Here is a 22527-nt window from a genome sequence, read left to right on the forward strand (position 1 = left end):
TTTTGAAATAAAAAGGAGCTTAGGAAGAATATTCATCTTAACAGTGTTAATTCTTCCAGCTAGTGTGAGATGAAGGGTTGACCATCTATGCAAGTCTTGTTTAATTTTTTCCATGCAGACGCGAAATTTTGTTGATAAAGAGCTTTATGTTTACTTGTGATGTTTACCCCGAGGTATTTAAACTGTTCTGCAATGATAAAAGGAAGGGTGTCTAATCTAATATTATATGCTTGAGAATTCACGGAAAGAGTACACTTTTATTCAGATTAATTCTGAGACCAGAGAGCTTTTGAAATTCTGTGAGTGCTGCTAAGACTGCAGGCACAGAATTTTCTGGGTCCGATATATACAGTACCATGTCATCTGCATATAATGAGATTTTCTGTTCCAGTCCTTCTCTGCTAATCCCCTTTATCTGATCAGTATTTCGACAATGTATTGCCAGTGGTTCAATGGCAATTGCAAACAGCAGTGGTGACAAAGGGCATCCTTGTCTTGTGCCACGTTCTAGTTTAAAGTAGTCTGAGCAAATGTTATTGATGCAAACTGAAGCTTCTGGGTTAGTATACAGTAATTTAATCCATGCACAAATGTTGGGCCAAACCCAAACTTCTCCAAAATAGTAAAAGGTATTTCCATTCAATCATGTCGAATGCTTTTCTGCATCCAATGATAATAATATTTCTGGGGTGTTTGATTTAGTTGGTGAGTATATTACATTAAACAGGCGTCGAAGATTTGAAGATAAGTGTCGGCCCCTAATAAATCCAGTTTGGTCTTGTGATATTACGAGGGGAGCACTTTCTCCATCCTTCTAGCTATGATTTTAGAGAGTATTTTAACGTCGTTATTCAGAAGTGAAATTGGTCTGTATGATGCACATTGTAATAAGTCCTTATTTTGTTTTGGAAAGACAGTGATTAGTGCTTGGCGAAAGGTTTGTGGAAGAGATTGGTTATCTCTGGCTTCTGTAAATGTTGCTAATAGGAGGGAGCTAGCTGAGCGAGAATTTCTTGTAAAACTCTGCAGGGTAGCCATCAGGGCCTGCTGCTTTTCCACCTTGGAGTGACTTTATAGCATCCAGTAATTCTGATAATGACAGAGGTTTATCAGTTCCTCCACACTAAAAGCGTCAATTTGTGGTATCTGTAATTTATCCAGAAATGCATTAGATTGTATATTGTCTTCTTTAAACTCAGTAGTATATAGGGATTTATAGTAGTCTCTAAAAGTGTACATTATATTTTTGTGTTCGATGATTTTATCTCCGTTAGTGTTAGTAATTACGAGATTGCGTTGCACTTCTTGCTTGTGAATTTGTTGCCCTAAAAGCTTATTAGCTTTCTCTCCATGTTCATAATAATGATGTCTGGATTTGTAAATTAGTTGTTCAGTTTCTTTAGTTGTCAAGAGGTTTAATTCTGAATGTAGAGCCTGCCTCCTCTTATGTAGAGTCTCGCTTGGTAGTCTGGCATGTTCTTCATCTATTTTAGTAATTTCGCTTTTTATCTCTGCTACTTTCTTGCTTGGATTTATTTCTGTGGGAAAGATATGAGATGCTCTGTCCTCTTAAGAAGGCCTTAAGAGTTTCCCAGAGTATTCCTGCAGAGATCTCAGGGGATGTATTTGTCTCTAGAAAGAATTTGATTTGTTTGGATATAAATTCAGTACAATTCTCGTCAGCTAATAGAAGCGGATTGAGACGCCATCTGCGGGTGAGTGTATGGGGCTTAGTAATTTCAGCTCCAAGATCATCGGAGCATGGTCTGAAATAACAATAGCATCGTATTTACAAGATTTAATCTTAGGCAAGAAGTTATTATCTATAAAGAAGTAATCAATCCTTGAGTAGCAATGATGTACTGGTGAGTAGAAAGAATATGTTCTTGAATTTGGGTTTAAAACCTCCAGGGATCTGATAAGTTGTGATCAGTTATAAACTTTGTAATTATCTTTGCGGTGTTAGTTGCCTCCCCTGTGGAGGAAGTCTTATCTAAAAGTGGATTTAGAACACAATTAAAGTCCCCAGCCATTATAAGTTTATGAGTGTTCAGATTGGGAATGGATGCAAATAAATTTTGTATAAATTCCTTATCATCAACATTAGGTGCATAAACATTTATCAAAATCATTTTACAGTTAGATAAGTCTCCCATGACCATCACATATCTCCCTTCAGGATCCAATACTACATCTGATGCTACAAATGGTACTGTTCTATGTATGAGAATTCCCACCCTCTAGTTTTCTTTGTAAAACTAGAATGGAACATTTGGCCAGTCCAGTCTTTTTACAGCCGGAACTGATCCTTACTTAGTAAGTGGGTCTCCTGTAAAAATACTATTTTAGCATTTAGACCTGTTAGGTGAGAAAGTACTTTCTTTCTCTTTAATTCGTGATTCAGGCCTTTAACATTCCAGCTTACGAAGTTAACTGTCCCATCATGGAGACACTGATTCTGAGTTTTTGGTGTCATTATAGTCTTAACTGGAAGTGAAATAGTTTAGGTCTTAATTTCCTATTCCCCCAAGAGTTGTTGCCATGCAGCTTATTATTACGTTGATAGTTATAATTATAAAGATTGAGATGATAGATTAGGTATAGATCAAGCCTGCTCTCTTTCTCTTCCCCCCTTAACCCCCCACCCTCCCTTTTGCCTCCCCAGGTGAGGCTAAAACCTACTTCACGCAGTCCCAGTCCTCTGACATACCCAGAGACGGAGCACGTCCAAAGCACATCAAGCCCCATGCAGTGGCGCTTTAAGGTTAAAAGATAGAGATATCTGTTACCAATATAGTCTTTAAAAGAGGAAAAAAAAAAGAATTTTGCACTTAATATATATATATATATATAGTCTTCAGCAATGAGTAATTGACCAGAAACACAAGGCCTGGTGCCCATGACGAGACAAGCACGATGAAGCTTGTTTGACAAACATAGGTCCATTTTTGTGAAAATTGTCACTGCACACGCTTTAGGTCTTGGCATTGGTGGGGGGCTCTCTCAACATTTTACATTTTACAATCAGAATGCAAGCTTAGCTCGATACCAAATTTTACACATTTACTTGGAAGTGAAATGGCGGCTACTGATTTAGGAAGGAGCTGCACATAAAGTTCCTCCAAATGTCTTTTTGGCTGATGTTGAAATGCATTCTGTGGATCCACTGGGATGCATCATCAGTGATGTACCGTGGAGACATCGGGTGTTTCAGGTCTCGACACATCAGACGCCATCGCCCAGGTGACCCAGCCATTGATGATCAGTCCCTGACTTCCGTCCCTGTAGCTTTGCTCCACAGATCACCCCTCTTTATCTAGAGCCATCTTGTGATGGCTCTCCTTTTGTCATCCTGTCGTGCCTAGCAGAGTGAAGACTCTACAGAGAGCATTGCTGGCAAAGCCCCTACAACAGACTTGCCGTCTTTGTCTCTGGCGCTGCCCCAAAGGCCCTTGTACTTTGCATACATCCTCTTGTACGACTCCTCCATGCGATCCTCCCAGGGCACAATGAGTTCTGTAATCACTAGTTGTCAGACTGAAGAAGTAGTGAAGCTGTGTGCTTACTCAGGCATTTCAATCTGTTGAAAATGTTATGCTTTGTTTTATAGCGCCTTTATCCACTGCAGATATAATGTGTTGGCGTAAGGCAGCAGTGCTGAATTAAAACCTTTCTGTTTCTTCTTCTTCCATTTGCCTACAGACAACCAGTGGTCCCTCCAGGGTTGTGCTTCCAGAGGTTTTTGTGAGAACCCACTGATTGCAAGTGCAACCCTGAATACTCCTGCAATTTCACAGATCAGCTGCTGCCAGGGCTTCCTGTGCAACAAACTCAGTAAGTGGCTTCACTTTTATGTTTTCTTCACCAGCAGTCGGCCGATTTTACATGAATAACATGCCCACTTTTGGTCATCCACGTTGTCTCTGTGGTGCACTTTGGCATCTCAGTATGAACTTTAGAATGAGTGTCCTTCAGTTTCACTAGATAGATAGATAGATAGATACTTTATTAATCCCAAGGGGAAATTCACATAATCCAGCAGCAGTATACTGATACAAAGAAACAATATTAAATTAAATAGTAATAAAAATGAAAAAAAATGTTAGCATTTACTCCCCCGGGTGGAATTGAAGAGTCGCATAGTGTGGGGGAGAAACGATCTGCTCAGTCTGTCACTGAAGCTACTCCTCTGTCTGGAGATGACACTGTTCAGTGGATGCAGTGGATTCTCCATGATTGACAGGAGTTTGCTTAGTGCCCGTCGCTTTGCCACAGATGTTAAACTGTCCAACTTTATTCCTAAAATAGAGCCTGCCTTCTTAACAAGTTTGTCCAGGCGTGAGGCGTCTTTCATCTTTATGCTGCCACCCCAGCACACCACCGCGTAGAAGAGGGCACTCGCCACAACCGTCTGGTAAAACATCTGCAGCATCTTACTGCAGATGTTGAAGGATGCCAACCTTCTGAGAAAGTATAGTCTGCTCTGACCTTTCTTACAAAGAAAATCAGTATTGGCAGTCCAGTCCAATTTGTCATCCAGCTGTACTCCCAGGTATTTATTGGTCTGCACCCTCTGCACAGTCACCTCTGATGATCTCGGGGTCCATGAGGGGCCTGGGCCTCCTAAAATCCACCACCAGCTCCTTGGTCTTGCTGGTGTTAAGGTGTAAGTGGTTTGAGTCGCACCATTTAACAAAGTCTTTGATTAACTTTCTGTACTCCTCCTCCTGCCCACTCCTGATGCAGCCCACAATAGCAGTGTCGTCAGCGAACTTTTGCACGTGGCAGGACTCTGAGTCATATTGGAAGTCTGATGTATATAGATTGAACAGGACCAGAGAAAGTACAGTCCCCTGTGGCGCCCCTGTATTGCTGCACACAATGTCAGACCTGCAGTTCCCAAGACACACATATTGAGGTCTGTCTGTAAGATAGTCCACAATCCATGCCACCAGGTGTGAATCTACTCCCATCTCAGTCAGCTTGTCCCTAAGGAGCAGAGGTTGGATGGTGTTGAAGGTGCTAGAGAAGTCCAGAAACATAATTCTTACAGCACCATTGCCTCTGTCCAAGTGGGAGAGGGATCGGTGAAGCATATAGATGATGGCATCCTCCGCTCCCACCTTCTCCTGGTATGCGAACTGCAGAGGGTCGAGGGCATGGCGGACCTGTGGCCTCAGGTGGTGAAGCAGCAGCCGCTCCATGGTCTTCATCAGATGTGATGTCAGAGCAACAGGCCACTAAAGAGACATCTTAAGAGTTGGGGGCTAAAGCAGCAGAACCAAAGAAAGCAGTTAAGTTTAATAAATCTTGGGCACTCGTGCAGACTAGAATTCAAGTCATAAACTGCTCCGCCGTTTCCTCTGCCTACAGCACCTTGCTGTACTTTTGTATTCCAAGAGTAGAGAAGAGGAGATGTGATGTGGTAGGTGGCCACACTCTCCCTGAATGTCCTCTGATGGTAAAAGTAGTTTTAAAAAAGCAAAAGATCTGAGGCTGCTCCCAAAACTGACAATGACCCCAGCGTAGTGAGCGACTACTTTTATTTGTCAATCATTTGGACGCTTGACTTCTTGGTCAATAGAGTCCAGTCTGTCAGGATAGGCAAACAAAACTCTCCTGGGACCCATCAAGGCTGTGTACTGTGCCATGCCTCCGTCTTCACCCATGACCGATGATTCCATTGGAGTCTCGGACAGAGACTCAGATTTGCATATGGCACTTCAGTGGTAGGCCTGATCAGCAATGACCATGAGATGAGCTACAGAGAAGAGGTCCAGTATTTGGTGTCCATGAGTGTGGAAAACACTAGCAAATCTAAAGAGATCATCATGGACCTCAGTGGGATAAGAGGCAGTCGATGAGACTCAGGTAGAGAGAGCCCACAACTTCAAATATTTGGGTGTCCACATTATGGATGTCCTGTCTTGGTCCCTTAATATATCCTCCATAGCAGCGCCGGTGTTGTCTTGTGAAAATGAAAAGTGTTGGCCTGACTTGGAAACTTCTAATCAACTTGTATACAATGGATGCTCCATGGAGAATCAACTGATAAACCATACAAGAGTGTGGCTAGTGAAGCCTGCCCAAAGCATCACTGGCACTCAGTTGCCAACCCTACAGGACACCTTTCTGCTTGAGAAGATCCCTTAACATGACTCAGGACACCACCCATCTCCTCCATAGACTGTTGTCCATAATGCCATCACTGGCTTCTTCTGCTGAGCTCCATAAACAGACACTCGCAGTGGTCATCCCCATGGCTCGGGTAGATCAAGATGCTGACACCACTGATCACTTTTGTGCATTTCTGGGTATCTACTAACCCGTACAGCTGTTGCCCCTTCACCATGTTACCACATTCAGAATGATGTTAATCTGAGTATAATGTAAATAATACAGAAGACCGTACTCATGTACACATTGCAGTCATGTATGTTGTATAGTGGAACATGATACATATGTAAAGAAAAAATGTTAAGGGTTATTACTACCCTCATAGGGAAGAAGGTTAAAGACTTTTTGATTGTATCACCATCTTCAAAGACGCACCTGCTGATGGCTACACGGCTGGAATGTTGTGTCTTTAACCTTCTTTCCCTTTCAGTGTCATAATAACTACTTTAGATTAGATTAGACAAGCTTTATTAATGCCGGAGGGAAATTCCAATGCACACTGACACGCCTACGCTAGCTCCATGAAATGTGTGCTATGCGAGTGTGTGTATATCTTAGTTAGTCTTAACCTTTCACAGCATTATTGCACTTACTTCCCAAGAGTTGCAAAGACTCTTTTCATTGTCCGTTTAAAATGACAGTCAATTGAATTGAACATAGATGGTGATGGGTGTCTGGCTGTCATAAGAGGCAGTGGCACCATCCGGTTAGTGCATAGAAAAGAGATGCCCTAGGAAGGAGAGAGAAGTACACTGGATATCTCCAGATCTCCAGCAAATGCCACTGCATGAGTGTGGGTGCTGCTAGGGGGCAGTAAACTCTTTTGTGCTCCAGAAAATCATAATGAAGGAGCAACACCATGAAAGAGAGCCATGAGGCCTGGTATGTAAAGCTCTCCTATGATGTCAGATTGTAGGCGGCCCAGCACTTACTACTTGGCACTCTGGTTGAGCAAAGATTGCTCTTGTTGGGCATAAGCAAGATATAACCAGCCAAAGCGTATCTCTACTGCAATATGTGGATGGGCTCACTCAATTCAATACATTATGGACGTAAGAAGAACCGCTGTACTTCATAGGACCTGTTGCATGGGGCTGAGCTAAGGCTGCGGTGGCTATCAAGATCAAACAGTCCAACAGGATTCTTATTTACACGTCTCTCACAGACCAATGGCGGTGGGACAAAAAAATGATGGGCAGTGAATAAAATGACATGAATACAACACTGCGCAGTGTCCTGGCTAAGTCAGGGCTCCTCTCCTGGCCTATGTTTAAATGTCTTATTTCTGTCTTCTCTGTTCCTTATGGTTAATTGTTTCTATTGTTTCTGATAGCTTTGTTCTGTTCATTTATTATTTGTCTAATTGTGTATTTTCTGTTACTTTTTATTTTAGTTAGTCAGTATATCGTTTCTAGTATTTATAGTATGCCCATCTCTGATATTGCTTGTATTTTGTGGGTGAATTACGGGGTGGGGCGGGGTTACCTGTCAATCACTGTTAAGGGACCGCCTCAGCCCCATAAAAAGTCCGATGCGGTTCATTTAAATGCCCTCCAGTGGATTTTGGTGGTTCTTGTGAGTTTTGTCAATCCTGAATGACACAGGTAACCAGTGTAGTGACTTTTCAGATTTTCTTTTCCTAGTTAGGATTCTAGCAGCTGCATTCTGCACTAGTTGCTTTGTATTTTCCCTGGTTCTTGATTTTGATAAGTACAGCTGTGTGTCATCAGCATAGCTGTGGTAGCTCACGTTGTCTGCCACCATATCGGATATCATGTGTCTTGAGTTGTAATTACCACAACTCACAATGTTCTTGGATTATTCTTGTTGACATCGGTTTAGAACTCAGCTGCCTTGGTTTGCCTTTTATTCACGTCTTTTTTTATTACCTTTTGAACCTTTTGTTTTATTTTAAGTTTTCTTTCAATAAGTCCTCCATAATAAGGATGTTTTGTGGCCTTGTTTTATACAAACCTGGAGTTAATGGCGATCTTCTCTGTTGTGGGTCATTTTGAGTGTGTTTTTGGGACTTTACTGGGTATATTTTTGTGAAATCTAAGAGACAGAAGGCCGAAGCCAGCCACTCAGCGCTGCCTTTTGGTGCCTCTCCTCAAAGATGGCTGGTGGGATTAAGGCCTGCTTACTTGTTTGTTGGTTTTCAAGACCTTACTCACTTGTGTGATAAATCAAAAGCATACAGTAAATACAAATTCAGGCACTCAGTTGTCAGTACTAGTGTCGCTGTTTCTTGGCTTGTTTAACAGGCCATTTTGTGTCAGTCCTTGCATGACGGCAGCCATATTGTTTACAATTGCTACTTCTGTTGCCCCTCATGTGACGCAGAATTCAAATGACGTCATCGTGTCCCACCTATAAAAGATGGCGGCCCACCACTTCTGGCACTTAAGCATTCAGATCCTTTCATTTAAACAAGCAATGAAGATAAGAGTTACGTAGTTATGGGGAAATAAAACAAGCTAGTGTGAAGACTCTGCAATATTTATTTTGTATTTGTGTTTTTCATGGCCTTAACAGTCGATTTTGATGGTGACTTTTGCTTTTCTGACTTTAGGAAGACTTCCCAGCTGCTATTTCTCCTTCCATTTGCTGTTCATTTTTCTGTTGTTCCTATTATTTCCTTTGTACACGTGTCTGTGTGTCCATATTACAAATGATTGTATTATCAGTATTTTTATTGCCTTTGTTTTTTTTTTTAGGTGATACATTAATTTGCAATTATTGTACTTCATCATCTTCGGAAGCCTGCATTAATGACATAATTCATTGTAGTCCTTCAACCTCAAGCTGTGGAATGATTATAACGTCAGGCCTAAGTAAGTAAATGAAAATATTTTCAAGCTCCTGTTATTTCAAACATTGGCCAGCATGTGATGCAGGCATGGAGACTGTGCTGTGTCCTTCTTACCTGGACGTTGAGCTGGCCTCTGTCCAAGGCGGCCACTGGACTGCACAGGACATGGCTTCATGTTCTGACTTCCTGTAGATCTTCTGCATTAGATCTCGCAATCCATCGGCTCCCTCTTCTCCTAAACATTTCAACACTTGTGCTTGTCTTTCATACGGTCCTGCTGTCTTTCCATTTTCAATCTTCTGATTGCCTGCTTTACCTCCCATTGTTCCATTCCATCTGAACTAGTGTGGTGCTGAGGTGTCACCCATTTCATGGCTGCACTCGGGTCCTAATCTGAGTTGATTTGTCATGTGGTGGGTGCGGCAATGTGCTGTATCAACGCGTACTCCTAACCTCCTCCTCTTCCTCTTCCTCCTTTACCTCCCCACTGCTTATTCTTGATCCTAGCCCTTTGTTTGGGACTCCAGCCTCAAATACTACCCTACAGCTACCCTACAGCTTTTCAAAGTACCTCTTCCATCTAATCTTGACCATTTAACTCTCACTCATCACCACACCTTGCTCGTCTTTCATCTGCTTTATCTGACTAACATCCTCTCCAGCCTTGTTCCTTGTCTTTGCTATTCTACAAATCCTTCTCTCTCCCTCTTAAGTCTCTCCAGTTTTTCATAACCTCCTCCAGAGCTTGTGCCTTGGCTCTTGCCACTGCCCTCTTTGCCTCCTTGTTTGTGTGTGTGGAAGGAACAATTGGAAGAAGGTGTCAGGAGTATTGTGTGATGGAAGAGGAGATGATTAAAGGTAATGTTTTCAAGACCGTGGTAAGACCACCAATAATGTATGGAGCTGAGAGCAGGAGAAGAAGTTGGATGTGGCAGAAATGAAAATGTTGAGATGGATGTGTGAAGTTACAAAAACAGGACAGAATTAGAAATGAGATGATCTGAGATACAACAAAAGGACGGACAGGAAGGACAGGAAAGGAGGTTGAAGTGGTATGGGCATGTGATGATGAGAGACAATGAAGAAGTGGACAAAAGAAAGAGGGAAGAGAAACAGAGGAGGCCAAAGCGGATGTGGAAGGATAAAGTAATAGAAGATCTGAAGGAAAAGGACTTGACTGAGGAGGAGGTGCAGGACTGAGGTGTGTAGAGAAGCTTAATCAAGCACATCAACCCCACACAGAAGTGAGAAGAAGAAGCTCACTCAGGGTGAACCTGAGAGGGTCCCGTCTCCTGCTTATAGTAAGGCTGTATCCTCATAAATCCCATCTATGTGCTGTGATCAGTGATGAAAGGCGCTACATGAGGTAAAGGCTGTAAGTTTCTGGCCAGGTCAGTTGTCTATGTTGTAAAATCAGATGAAGCAACATTTAAAATGGGCTGCAGGGGGGCACTGAATCACCTCACTGCTTTGGTAGTTCAAATCCTGGGCCAATCTGGTCAACGTCTGTCTGGAGTGGCCACCTTCTCCCTTTGTCCACATGCATGTGCTGCTCCTTCCATAGCTCATCGTGAGTTGGGTGGACTCTCTGCTAGTCTTTGTGCACCCAGTGGCAGACTGGCAAGTTCTTTATGGTTGCATATTGTGGCCCCTGTGAGACCTTAAATGGGATGAAGTAGCCCAGTGGATGGATGAACAGGGAAGAACCTGATTAAAATGTGCAGGTTTCAGTCGTCCCTTGAAATAATGACTTTGAGTTTTGGATTTGTGTGTGTGTTTTTGGTGTTTTAGCACCATATCATGTCCTGTCATGTTTTGCAAGGCAGTTAGCAAGAAATGAGGACATAATAAGTTATGTTTTAGGACTTAAACATGATTCTAAGGAGTAACCCACTTGCAGAGCGGGATAACAAATGTTCTGTTAGCATTTCATTTTCTCTTTCTTTGAATAACTGTCACCAGTAATCAATATGGCAGGTGTGCTACACAGCCTAATGATTTCATAAACTCATTCGCTATGTTGTGAAGACCCTACTGTCATTTTTATGGCTGCTAATTCCAGAATAACTATCATTGAAAGCACCCACCTGTAAATTATAGAAAAGGCTTAATGCTGTAGGACACTCTGTCTCTGTAAATCTCCTTCTTCTTTGCTGTCTTCCAGGTCAGAACAGTTACACTCTCAACTGTGTGGCCTCCTCGATTTGTAACTCTAGCGTGTCGATGAACTACGGACTTGGGAGCCTTGTGTGGATTTCAGAGTGCTGCAGCTCTGACCTGTGCAGCACCCGTCAAGGTGAGTATGAAACGCGCATGTAAAGCGCACACTGACACTACAAGTTCAAAGTGGAGCTTAAGGAATTTGTGTGTGAGGAGTTGCCATATTGTTTGGAATAAAATGAAACCACACATTTGACTTATTGAAAAATATGGTAATTTGGCTAAGTCGGTAAAGTTACAATTTGAATAATGTATTATTGATAATATTCATAAATAATAACAATAAGCAAAGTACAAGTGAATACTGGCAACCATACAACCTGATAAATGCTGATGTGTAGTTTCAGGTGGCACACAGACTTGTTTGTTACTTAAAACATCTCTAGTTAAGGCATCATTTGTCTCAATATGGCATCTGAGTTGTGCGGCTCATGGTAATGACATGACAGAGAGATGCTTCTTCTTGGTGATGTTTGTAAGAGAGAGAGAGAGCTAGGGAGGGGTAAAGCAAGCAAAATTATAGATTCTCTGTCCAAGCCCTATAGCCAATAGGGCACATGGTACTTAATGGCTTCTGATATAAGCCAATTTCAAACAGCCATACTTCAGACCAGTGGGCCACAGAATACCTTTCACACCAGCTGGGTAGTCGGCCTCCATGCCAGGGTTGACTGAAAGGGTCCTACAGACAATCACTTGCCAAACTGGTTTGATGGCACTTCCCACAACCTTGTAGTAATATTGCAAAGAGACTCAGTCCTAAAAGTGTGTGTGTGTATGGATCTTAACCATCAACAACAACAACAACAACAACATTTATTTATATAGCACATTCTCATACAAACAGTAGCTCAAAGTGCTTTACATATTAAAGAATAGAAAAATGAAAGACACAATAAGAAAACAAAATAAATCAACATTAATTAACATCGAATAAGAGTAAGGTTCAATGGCCAGGGGGGACAGAAAAAACAAAAAAACTCGGCTGGAGAAAAAATAAAATCTGCAGGGATTCCAGACCATGAGACCACCCAGTCCCCTCTGGGCATTCTACCTAACATAAATGAAACAGTCCTCTTTGGATTTAGGGTTCTCACGGAAAGGCTTGATGAAGATGGTCACATAGAATTCTGCCTTTTAATCCGTCCATCATTGTTGGAGCATCATGAAGCTTTGAGTAGGTGGAGGTGGCGCAGGAAACCGGAAAAAGAAACAGAAAAGAGAGTAGGGGTCAGTACGGATTTTAGAGCCACCATGAATAGTTATTATGAAGAAATTGAACATATAGAGTATCAGGATTAAGTTAAATTAAGATTAAATTGAAGTTATAGAAAGGCCATGTTAAAGTAATATGTTTTCAGCAGTGTTTTAAAGTGCTCTACTGTATCAGCCTGGCGAATTCCTATTGGCAGGCTATTCCAGATTTTAGGTGCATAGCAGCAGAAGGCCGCCTGCCCGCCTCACCACTTCTTTTAAGTTTTGTTCTTGGAATTCTAAGGAGCCACTCATTTGAAGATCTGAGGTTACGATTTGGAATATAAGGTGTCAGACATTCCGATATATAAGATGGAGCAGATTATTTAAGGCTTTATAAACCATAAGCAGTATTTTAAAGTCAATCCTGAATGACACAGGTAACCAGTGTAGTGACATCAAAACTGGAGAGATGTGCTCAGATTTTCTTTTTCTAGTTAGGATTCTAGCAGCTGCATTCTGCACTCGTTGCAAGTGATTTATGTCTTTTTTGGGTAGTCCTGAGAGAAGTGCGTTACAGTAATCTAGTCGACTGAAAACAAACACGTGAACTAATTTCTCAGCATCTTTCAGTGATATAAGAGGTCTAACTTTACTTATGTTTCTTAAGTGAAAAAATGCTGTCCTAATGATCTGATTAATATGTGATTTAAAATTCAGATTACAGTCAACAATCACCCCTAAGCTTTTTACCTCCGTCTTGACTTTTAATCCTAATGTATCCAGTTTATTTCTAATAGCCTCATTGTATCCATTATTGCTGATCACTAAGATTTCAGTTTTCAACCAAAACATTGCTGTTCTTATCAATGATAGACATTAGTGTTATAAGTTACAAATAAAGATAAAAATATTTATCAACTTTTATACATACATACATACATCCATTAATTATCCAATCCGCTATATCCTAACTACAGGGTAATGGGGGTCTGCTGGAACCAATCGCAGCCAATACAGGGTGCAAGACAGGAAACAAACCCTGGGCAGTATACCAGCCCACCGCAGATCCTCAATACAATACAATAGTAAAATAATTGGCCATTCCACAGCTGAGACAGCGCTGGGCCAGCCAATCTGATGAAAGGACCTCTCTACCCTATGATTCCTGCAATCCTCCATCAGGAATGACTTTACCTTAGGTAGGCAAAACAACTTGGCAGGTGGGGCATGGCACCAAGTGCCACATTTGAGTACTGGGAAATGAAACAGAATAGGTGAGGGTTAGTAACAAATTATAGCTATCATATTACTTATGTTTTAGTGGTAATGACTAACAGCAGAAATGCAGTCCGTACAGTTAATCAGCAGCTCTAGTCAGGGTGTGCTAAACTGAAGTAGTGAGTCTTCAGCTGGGATTTAAAAGCTGAGACTGAAGGGGCATCTCTTATAGTAGCAGGCAGACCTCTCCATAGTTTAGGACCTCCTGTAACTAAAAGCTTGACCTCCCACTGTTATTTTATTAATCCTTGGAAGCAGACTGGCATCTTGAGATCTTAATGTGCGCTCTGGTTTGTAAGTCATGACAAGTAAGCTGGGGCCTCATGTATAAATGGTGCATGTACACAGAAATGTTGCGTAAGAACATTTCCACGTTCAAATGTTCAAATGTTTAAAACCTAAACTTGGCGTAAAGCCACGCACATTTCCACGGTACCTCATACCCTGTCGTACGCAAGTTCTCTGATCGGTTTTGCAGACTGGTGGCACCCAGCGTCAAAGCAATGCTACTGTTCCTGTGTGGTTACCCTTTCTTTCTTAGATGCACATTCCTGACGCGGCTTTATAAATACACTGAAACTAACTGCATATTGTTTATTAGTGTAATGCATCTGATTGTAATTAACCTGTAACAATATAATGGTCCACGGACCATATTCCAAATACCATAACTGCTTTGGCATTGTTACTCTCACTGCACCTTCTTCTTATTCTTCTTTCAGGGTTGCCAAAGCGAATCATCTTTTTCTATATTACTCTCACTACACCATTCAGAGTATTTATGAGTGGGGAATCACAGCAGCAGCTGATCAGAAAGAGAATTATCGGGATATAGCATCAAGCACACGCTGCCTCAGTCACGGCAAAACGCTTCAGAGCCTTTCCTGTACGGACCTCGCGGTTCAGAAACCGTTTCATCCTAAGAACTTTAAACACAGTCAATCAGTCCATCAAGTGCTCCTTGTAGAACTATCTTTACTTATAAGTACAATCACCTCACTGTAAACTTGCACTTCAGTTATAATATTACACATCCTGCACCACTTTATAAAGCGCGTATTTATATATGATGACAATATCATTTTTAAGATGAAATGCAGCAAAATATGTTAGAACATTAGAATACTCTAGACGAGAACAGGCCATTCAGCCCAACAAAGCTCGCCAGTCCTATCCACTTGTTTCCTCCAAGAAAACATCAAGTCGAGTTTTGAAAGTCTCTAACGTCTTACTGTCTACCACACTACTTGTTCTCTTATTCCAAGTGTCTATCGTTTTTTTTGTAAAGAAAAACTTCCTAATGTTTGTGTGAAATTTACCCTTAACAAGTTTGCAACTGTGTCCCCGTGTTCTTGATGAACTCATTTTAAAATACAAGTCTCGATCCACTGGACTAATTCCCTTCATAATTTTAAACACTTCAATCATGTCACCTCTTAATTTTCTTTTGCTTAAACTGTATACATCTGCATTCCACTTTTTGACACTCTATTTAAGAGCTCGAGTATTTTCATTAAACCAGGGAGAGTTTCTATGTGCTTTGATCACTTTTGTTTTTAGGGGAGCCACTGTGTCCAGAGCATCTCTCAAGGTCACATTATAATGTGATGTTAGCTGATCTAAATTGTATTCCACGTTTACATTTGATGTTAACTGATCTAAATGGTTTTCCACAATTACACTTGACTTACTCAAAGTATCTATAAATTACAATCTCGATGTCACACTGTCTTTGTTTTAATCTGTGAGTGCGTAGGCAAGGGCAGGACTAAATCAAATGTAATTAAGTAGTGATTGGAAATAACTTCATTTAATGGAGTAATATTTAAATTTTGAGTTTCAACTTTGTAAGTTATAATTAAATCTAATGTGTGGTTATGATTATGAGTTGGACCTTTGACAATCTGACAAAATCCTACTGAATTTAACAAATAAGTAAAACATTTGCTAAAAGTGTCAGTTTCCACATCAATGTGTACATTAAAATCCCCCATCAGTACTACGTGATCATAATTTATAGCCAAATCAGATAGAAGGTTGCTAAATTCAGTCATGAACAATGAATATGGCCCTGGTGGTCTGTAGACTAGCACTATAATTGTGTTGGAATCTGTTTTAATATTTAAAATGAATGCCTCAAAGGATGTAAAGTTGCCTACATTTTTAGAACTGATTTGCATTTTGCTGCTGTTTTGTCTTGGTCGAGTATTATATTGCTCTACTTTCCCATTTTGTATTATTAATAAGTAGCCTTTGTCAGAATGCCTCAAATCTCCCAGACTTACCACTGTTTATAAGAAAAGCCAAGCAAAATGACTCCTTTTATTGGCTAACTAAAAAGATTACAATATGCAAGCTTTCGTGGCAACTCAGGCCCCTTCTTCAGGCAAGATGTAATCTAAGACGTTTAGCATTGATATCATCTTCTCCATTTTTCCACTAATTTCGGTGCTTTCTGCACTTTCTGCATTCAGCTAAATCACTAAGAGACTTTAAGTTTCCACCACCCACTGTGCGATCGACTTTGATTTCTCACTGCCGGTTATTTCTCCTGGTCGGCTGCTGGCTTTATTCCAGTTGATCTTACTCAGGTGTTTGCGAAGGGCTACGTGCCTGTGGGAGACGCCGCTGCTCTGTGCTTCCGCTCGCTGCTACACTGAAGAGGTGGGGCCTGAAAGAGAGAAAGAGAGAGTATATGTAAAATATTAGATATTAGATACAGTAGATATGCAAAATTTCACACTACAACACCTTCCTAATCGTCCTTACAAACTCTGCCACTCATTTCTCATCATCCATCCCATAAAATTGTGTCTTCAGGTACTAAAGGCATGATATTGTAATAATCTGAGCACAACACAATCAGAGGAGTCCGAGTCTCCCAAAGGTTTTCACCAAGCCTACCTGTTCATCTTCATTCCAGTCAACTTGTCTAGTGAGCCCAATGGACTGGTATGCTGTGCGGGGAATGACGGAAGATGCCAGAACACGGTCAACTGCACAGGCATGGAGGAGTTCTGCTTTGCTTCAGGTATGTTCAGCTGTGTTTTTAATGTCACCACAATTGTTATAATGACAAATAGCCACCTTCAGGTTCTTCTGTTAGACCTTCTTCTACTTGGTCTTAAAAATGGCCTGAATGCTTTTATGACGCTGGTACACGAGGATCACACAGAAACAACCTTGACATGGGACATCTGAACATTGTGATGCTTGGGCTCAAAGCATGGCCAAGGATCTTGTTGCTTCGAGTTCCTGTGTAGCTCTGTTTTTGGCTGTAGAACAAGTCCATGTTGTTGAGATGATCAGATTGATAAACAGCTATTTTGGTTATTGTTGTACATTGCAGATGATGGAATTAATGTGTACTATGGATGTGCTTCGAGAAGTCTTTGCGAAAATCCAAGAATTTCAAGCTACGTCTTACAATATTCCCTCACTTCACAGACTGAGTGCTGCCAAGGAGATCTTTGTAATATGCTTGGTGAGTGATCTTCTCAGTGGGGTGTGGTTGTGATTTGGCATTGATGAAGCCAACGATTGAAATGCTGCTTCCTCTCCCCATGATAACGACGATAACCAGTTCCAGGCCCAGAGACTGAAATGATTTGCTTTGTTGTTTCACTCTCCAGAGTGAGCAGATTAAAAGAAAAACGAGAGCACCAAGTACAGAGCGTCATCCGATGTAAGGAGATGTGGGAGATAAGAGACAGATGCATCATATATTCGCAGTTTCCCTCACTTCATGCTTAAGACAGACATAAACATCAGGTGTGAAGAATTCACAGAAAACAAAGAAAATTCAAAGCCTCGAGTTTTGATCCCACTATGAAGATTTTATAGCACATGTCCTGTCATTTAATTTCATCACATTGAGTGTCTCTCCTCATTGCTGTGGTGGGACGATCCACAGATCTCACAATACCTCATCGTTGGGCACCAGATAACAATACGTTAGTGTCCCCATAGAGTTCCACAAGGTGATTTAGGATGTTCTAGTTTGGGCCCCACATTTCTGGCTACTTAGCTGGTCAGCCTGTGCTTTGCAGAAAATGACAACATATAAAATATGAAGGAGCTGTTTAACCAGCGGCTGAAGAACAACAACAACATTTAATTATATAGCACATTTTCATACAAATAATGTAGCTCAAAGTGCTTTACATGATGAAGAAAAGAGAAATAAAAGACAAAGTAAGAATTAGAATAAGACAACACTAATTAACATAGAATAAGAGTAAGGTCTGATGGTCAGGGAGGACAGAAAAAACAACAAAAAACTCCAGACAGCTGGAGAAAAAAAATAAAATCTGCAGGGGTTCCAGGCCATGAGACCACCCAGTCCCCTCTGGGCATTCTACCTAACATAAATGAAACAGTCCTCTTTGTATTTAGGGTTCTCTTGGAAGGACTTTATGATGATGGTCATGTAGACTTCTGGCCTTTAATCCATCGATGTAGAAACATCACGGTGCTTTGATTAGGTGATGGTGGTGGCGCAGATCACCACCACAGAAAACTGGGAAAAGAAACAAAAGAGAGAGTAGAGGTTAGTACGGATTTTAGAACCACCATGAATAGTTATTATAATGAATTGAATGTACAGAGTATCAGGATTAAATGAAGGTAGAGTTATGAGAAGGCCATGTTAAAGTAATGTGTTTTCGGCAGTGTTTTAAAGTGCTCCACTGTATTAGCCTGGCGAATTCCTATTGGCAGGCTATTCCAGATTTTAGGTGCATAACAGCAGAAGGCCGCCCGCCTCACCACTTCTTTTAAGTTTAGCTTTTGGAATTCTAAGGAGACACTCATTTGAGGATCTAAGGTTACGATTTGGAGTATAAGATGTCAGACATTCTGATATATAAGATGGAACGAGATTATTTAAGGCTTTATAAACCATAAGCAGTATTTTAAAGTCAATTCTGAATGACACAGGTAACCAGTGTAGTGACATCAAAACTGGAGAGATGTGTTCGGATTTTCTTTTCCTAGTTAGGATTCTAGCAGCTGCATTCTGCACTCGTTGCAAATGATTTATATCTTTTTTGGGTACTCCCGAGAGGAGAGCGTTACAGTAATCTAGTCGACTGAAAACAAACGCGTGAACTAATTTCTCAGCATCTTTCAATGATATAAGAGGTCTAACTTTTGCTATGTTTCTTAAGTGAAAAAATGCTGTCCTGGGGCCTCATGTATAACGCCGTGCGTAGAACTCGCACTATAACATGACGTAAGCACAAAAGCCGAAATGTGTTTACGCACAGAAAAATCCAGATGCAGGAATCTGTGCGCACTCCAACTTCCACGTTCTTCCGCTACATAAATCCCGATCAGCGTGAAAACTAACGCTCGTGCACGCTTTATGTAACGCTCCAAATCCTCCCAGAATTACGCCTATTTGAATATGCAAATCAATATAAATCGCCCTTAAGCGCAGCCTTCTGTGAAAAGACAATGGGAAAAGCACGGGGAAAATATAAGAATTTCAGCGAATACCAAGTGGAGGCAAAGGAAAAACATACAATTTGTTTAATTAAACCGTGGTATAATCAACAAAAGGAAGTTGATCGAGTGACATAGCGTGTTGGAGAAACTTGAAAGCTCACATTCACAAATCGCACAGTGCTGGAAATAAAAAAGAAGTCGCATATCAAAGTCGCCGTGGAAAGAAGAGTTGTAAGCCCACTGTCTGAGTGTCATATGAAAGTTTATTAGGGTACAGAGAAAAAAGGCACACAGTGAGGAAAAAGCACGAAATGTCAACTTCAATCTCGACATTTCCACTTTAATCACGTAGTTTATTTTGTCATTAAAGTAGAACATCATAAACTTCATCTTAAAATCGTTTAACCAGTTTCTCAAATCACATCGTAATTAAAGTAGCACGTTAAATGCTTTGTTTTGTATTTGATCTTCTATGTGCTCTGTGTGTGTGAATCACTACGTGCTTTTTAAACCGGCTCTCTTCCTCCAACTGGACACAGAGTCCATGACATTCGTGATATTACAGCTCTCTGAATAACTAAAATACTGAGATGTATACGTGATGTCATTTTCATGATGATAGGAGTTAAAGCACGTTATTAAACATGTGTTTCACTTCGATGAAATAATTTATTGCAGCAGTACAATCAGGGGGCTCTAGGCTTGTGGTGGCACTAGGCAGAGGAAGAATTGGTGGCTCCTTCGCCCGCCCGTCAGTAAGGTAACTTATGCACAGTGGATGGCTACGTCCGTTGCAGACACTGCATAGCCGCCTCGTGCTCATGACACAAGCATTTAAATTTTGCCGAAATTTGTCGCTGCGTTTTTAGCTGTGTTGTTTTTTTCTCTTTCTGTTTTATATTCAATATATATTGGCGTAGCCGTCACTGCAGTCAGTGCTTTTCTTTCCCCAAGTAACCGATCGCCATACAATCAGCTCTGTAATAGACATTAAGCCATCTGTAAGCTTAGCCGATTCTTCAAAACGTTTAAAGAACATTGAAATATCTTCGTAGTACATGTTTAATTATTCTATCCTTAACGACACTCCCAGTGAAGAATATAGATTATTTAAATGAAGTTAAAGTTTTATCTGTATAATTTAATAAACATATTTTGCTGAATTCCACCTTATAAATGATATCGTTTCTGTTTCTGAACCGCGAGGTCCGTACAGGAAAGGCTTTAAAACATTTTGCAGTGGCTGAGACAGCGTGTCCTTGAAGCTGTATACCGATAATTCCCTTTGCGATCAGCTGCTGCTGTGATTCACACTCAGATACAGTGATAGAAATACTCTGAGTGGTGCAGTGAGAGAAATATTGAAAAAGATGATCCGCTGTGGCAACTCCTAACAAGAGGAGCTGAAAGAAGAAGAAGAAGAAGTGAGAGTAACAACTCTAAAGCAGTTATGGTATTTGGAATACTATGGCTGTTCCCTCTACCATTATATTGTTACAAGTTAATTACAATCAGATGCATTACACTAATAAACAATATGCGGTTAGTTTCGGTGTATTTATAAAGCCGCGTCAGGAAAATAAGGTGTAACCACACAGGAACAGTAGCACTGCTTTGACGCTGGGTGCCGCCAGTCTGCAAAACCGAGGAGAACTTGCGTACTGACAAGGTATGAGGTACCGTGGAAAAGTGCGTGGCTTTACGCCAAGTGTAGGTTTTATACATCGCGATTTGAACGTGGAAAAGTTCTTACGCAATGTTTCTGTGCGTACGCACCATTTATACATGAGGCCCATGGTGATCTGATTAATATATGATTTAAAATTCAGGTTACAGTCAACAGTTACCCCTAAGTTCTTTACCGGTGTCTTGACTTTTAATCCTAATGCATCAAGTTTATTTCTAATAATCTCGTAGTCTTAATTATTGCCAGTCACTAAAATTTCTGTTTTCTCTTTATTTAGCTTGAGAAAATTACTACTCATCCACTCAGAAACACAAGTAAGACATTGTGTTAGTGAAACAACAGAGTCGGGGTCATCAGGTGCTATTAAAAAATACAGCTACTTGTCATCAGCATAGCTATGGTAACTCACGTTATGCCCCAAGATAATCTGACCTAACGGAAGCATGTAGATCGAATGTGGACCCAGGATAGAGCCTTGTGGAACACCATACAGAATATCATGTGTATTTGAATTATAATTACCACAACTAACAAAGAATTTCTCCCTGCCAGGTAGGATTCAAACCAATTTAAGACCCTGCCAGAGAGGCCCACCCATTGACTAAGGCGATTTCTAAGAATATTATGATCAATGGTGTCAAATGCGGCAGATCGAGGAGGATGAGAACAGATAAACGGCCTCTGTCTGCATTCACCCACAAGTCATTTACTACTTTAACGAGTGCAGTTTCTGTGCTGTGATTTGTTCTAAAACCTGTATGAAACTTAACAAGAATAGCAGGTTTATTGAGGTGGTCATTTAACTGCATAATGACTGCCTTCTCTAGAATTTTACTCGGGTTAGAAATGGGTCTAAAATTTTCAAGAGCAGAGGGGTCAAGATTATTTTATATTAAGAGTATGGGTTTAACTACAGCAATCTTAAGACAGTCTGGGAAGACCCCCATATCTAATGACTAGTTTACTATGTCAAGAATACTATCAATTAGCACACCTGATACTTCTTTGAAAAAACTTGTTGGTATTGGGTCGAGGATGCAGGTGGAGGGTCTCAGTTGAGAAATTATTTTATATAAATCAGATAAATCTATCCTGGTGAAAGAATTGAATTTGTTTATAACGGAGTACTGGGGCTCAGGAGGATCTGCAGTGTTTTATTTTTATTTTATTTACCTTTATTTAACCAGGCAAAACAGATTAAGAACATGTTTCTTATTTACAACTGTGGGGAGATATACTATATTATTTCTAATATCATTAATTTTTTGATTGAAAAATACAGCAATAGCCTCATAGGTTTCACAGGGGAATAGGAGAGGCAGCAAATCAAAGTGTGAAGGAAACAAAAGAAGCACAAATTCAAAGTAAAAACTGAGCAGCAGTTAAAAAGCCTCTAGAGGCTGGGAAAATTAATCTGAATGATCCAAAGGTATTGTCACTGAACAGGTACTAGGAACTGTGGTATCGCATACCCCTTGAAGTCGAAGCGCAGGGTCAGCTATCATGCAGCACCCCTGGATCAATCGCAGGGTAAGGGCCTTGCTCAAGGACCCAATGGCGTAGAATCCCTTCTGGCAGTAATGACCTTCCAGATAAATGGCTGGATGTTTCATAGTAATTTTGTCTAAGCTACTAAACAATCGAAATTCCTTAGAAAACACAACGGTTATCTAAATTGCATAATGAGGGCTTTTGTAGAAAATCAAGT

Source organism: Polypterus senegalus, chromosome 1 (genome assembly GCF_016835505.1).
Source record: "Polypterus senegalus isolate Bchr_013 chromosome 1, ASM1683550v1, whole genome shotgun sequence".
Lineage (NCBI taxonomy): Eukaryota > Metazoa > Chordata > Cladistia > Polypteriformes > Polypteridae > Polypterus > Polypterus senegalus.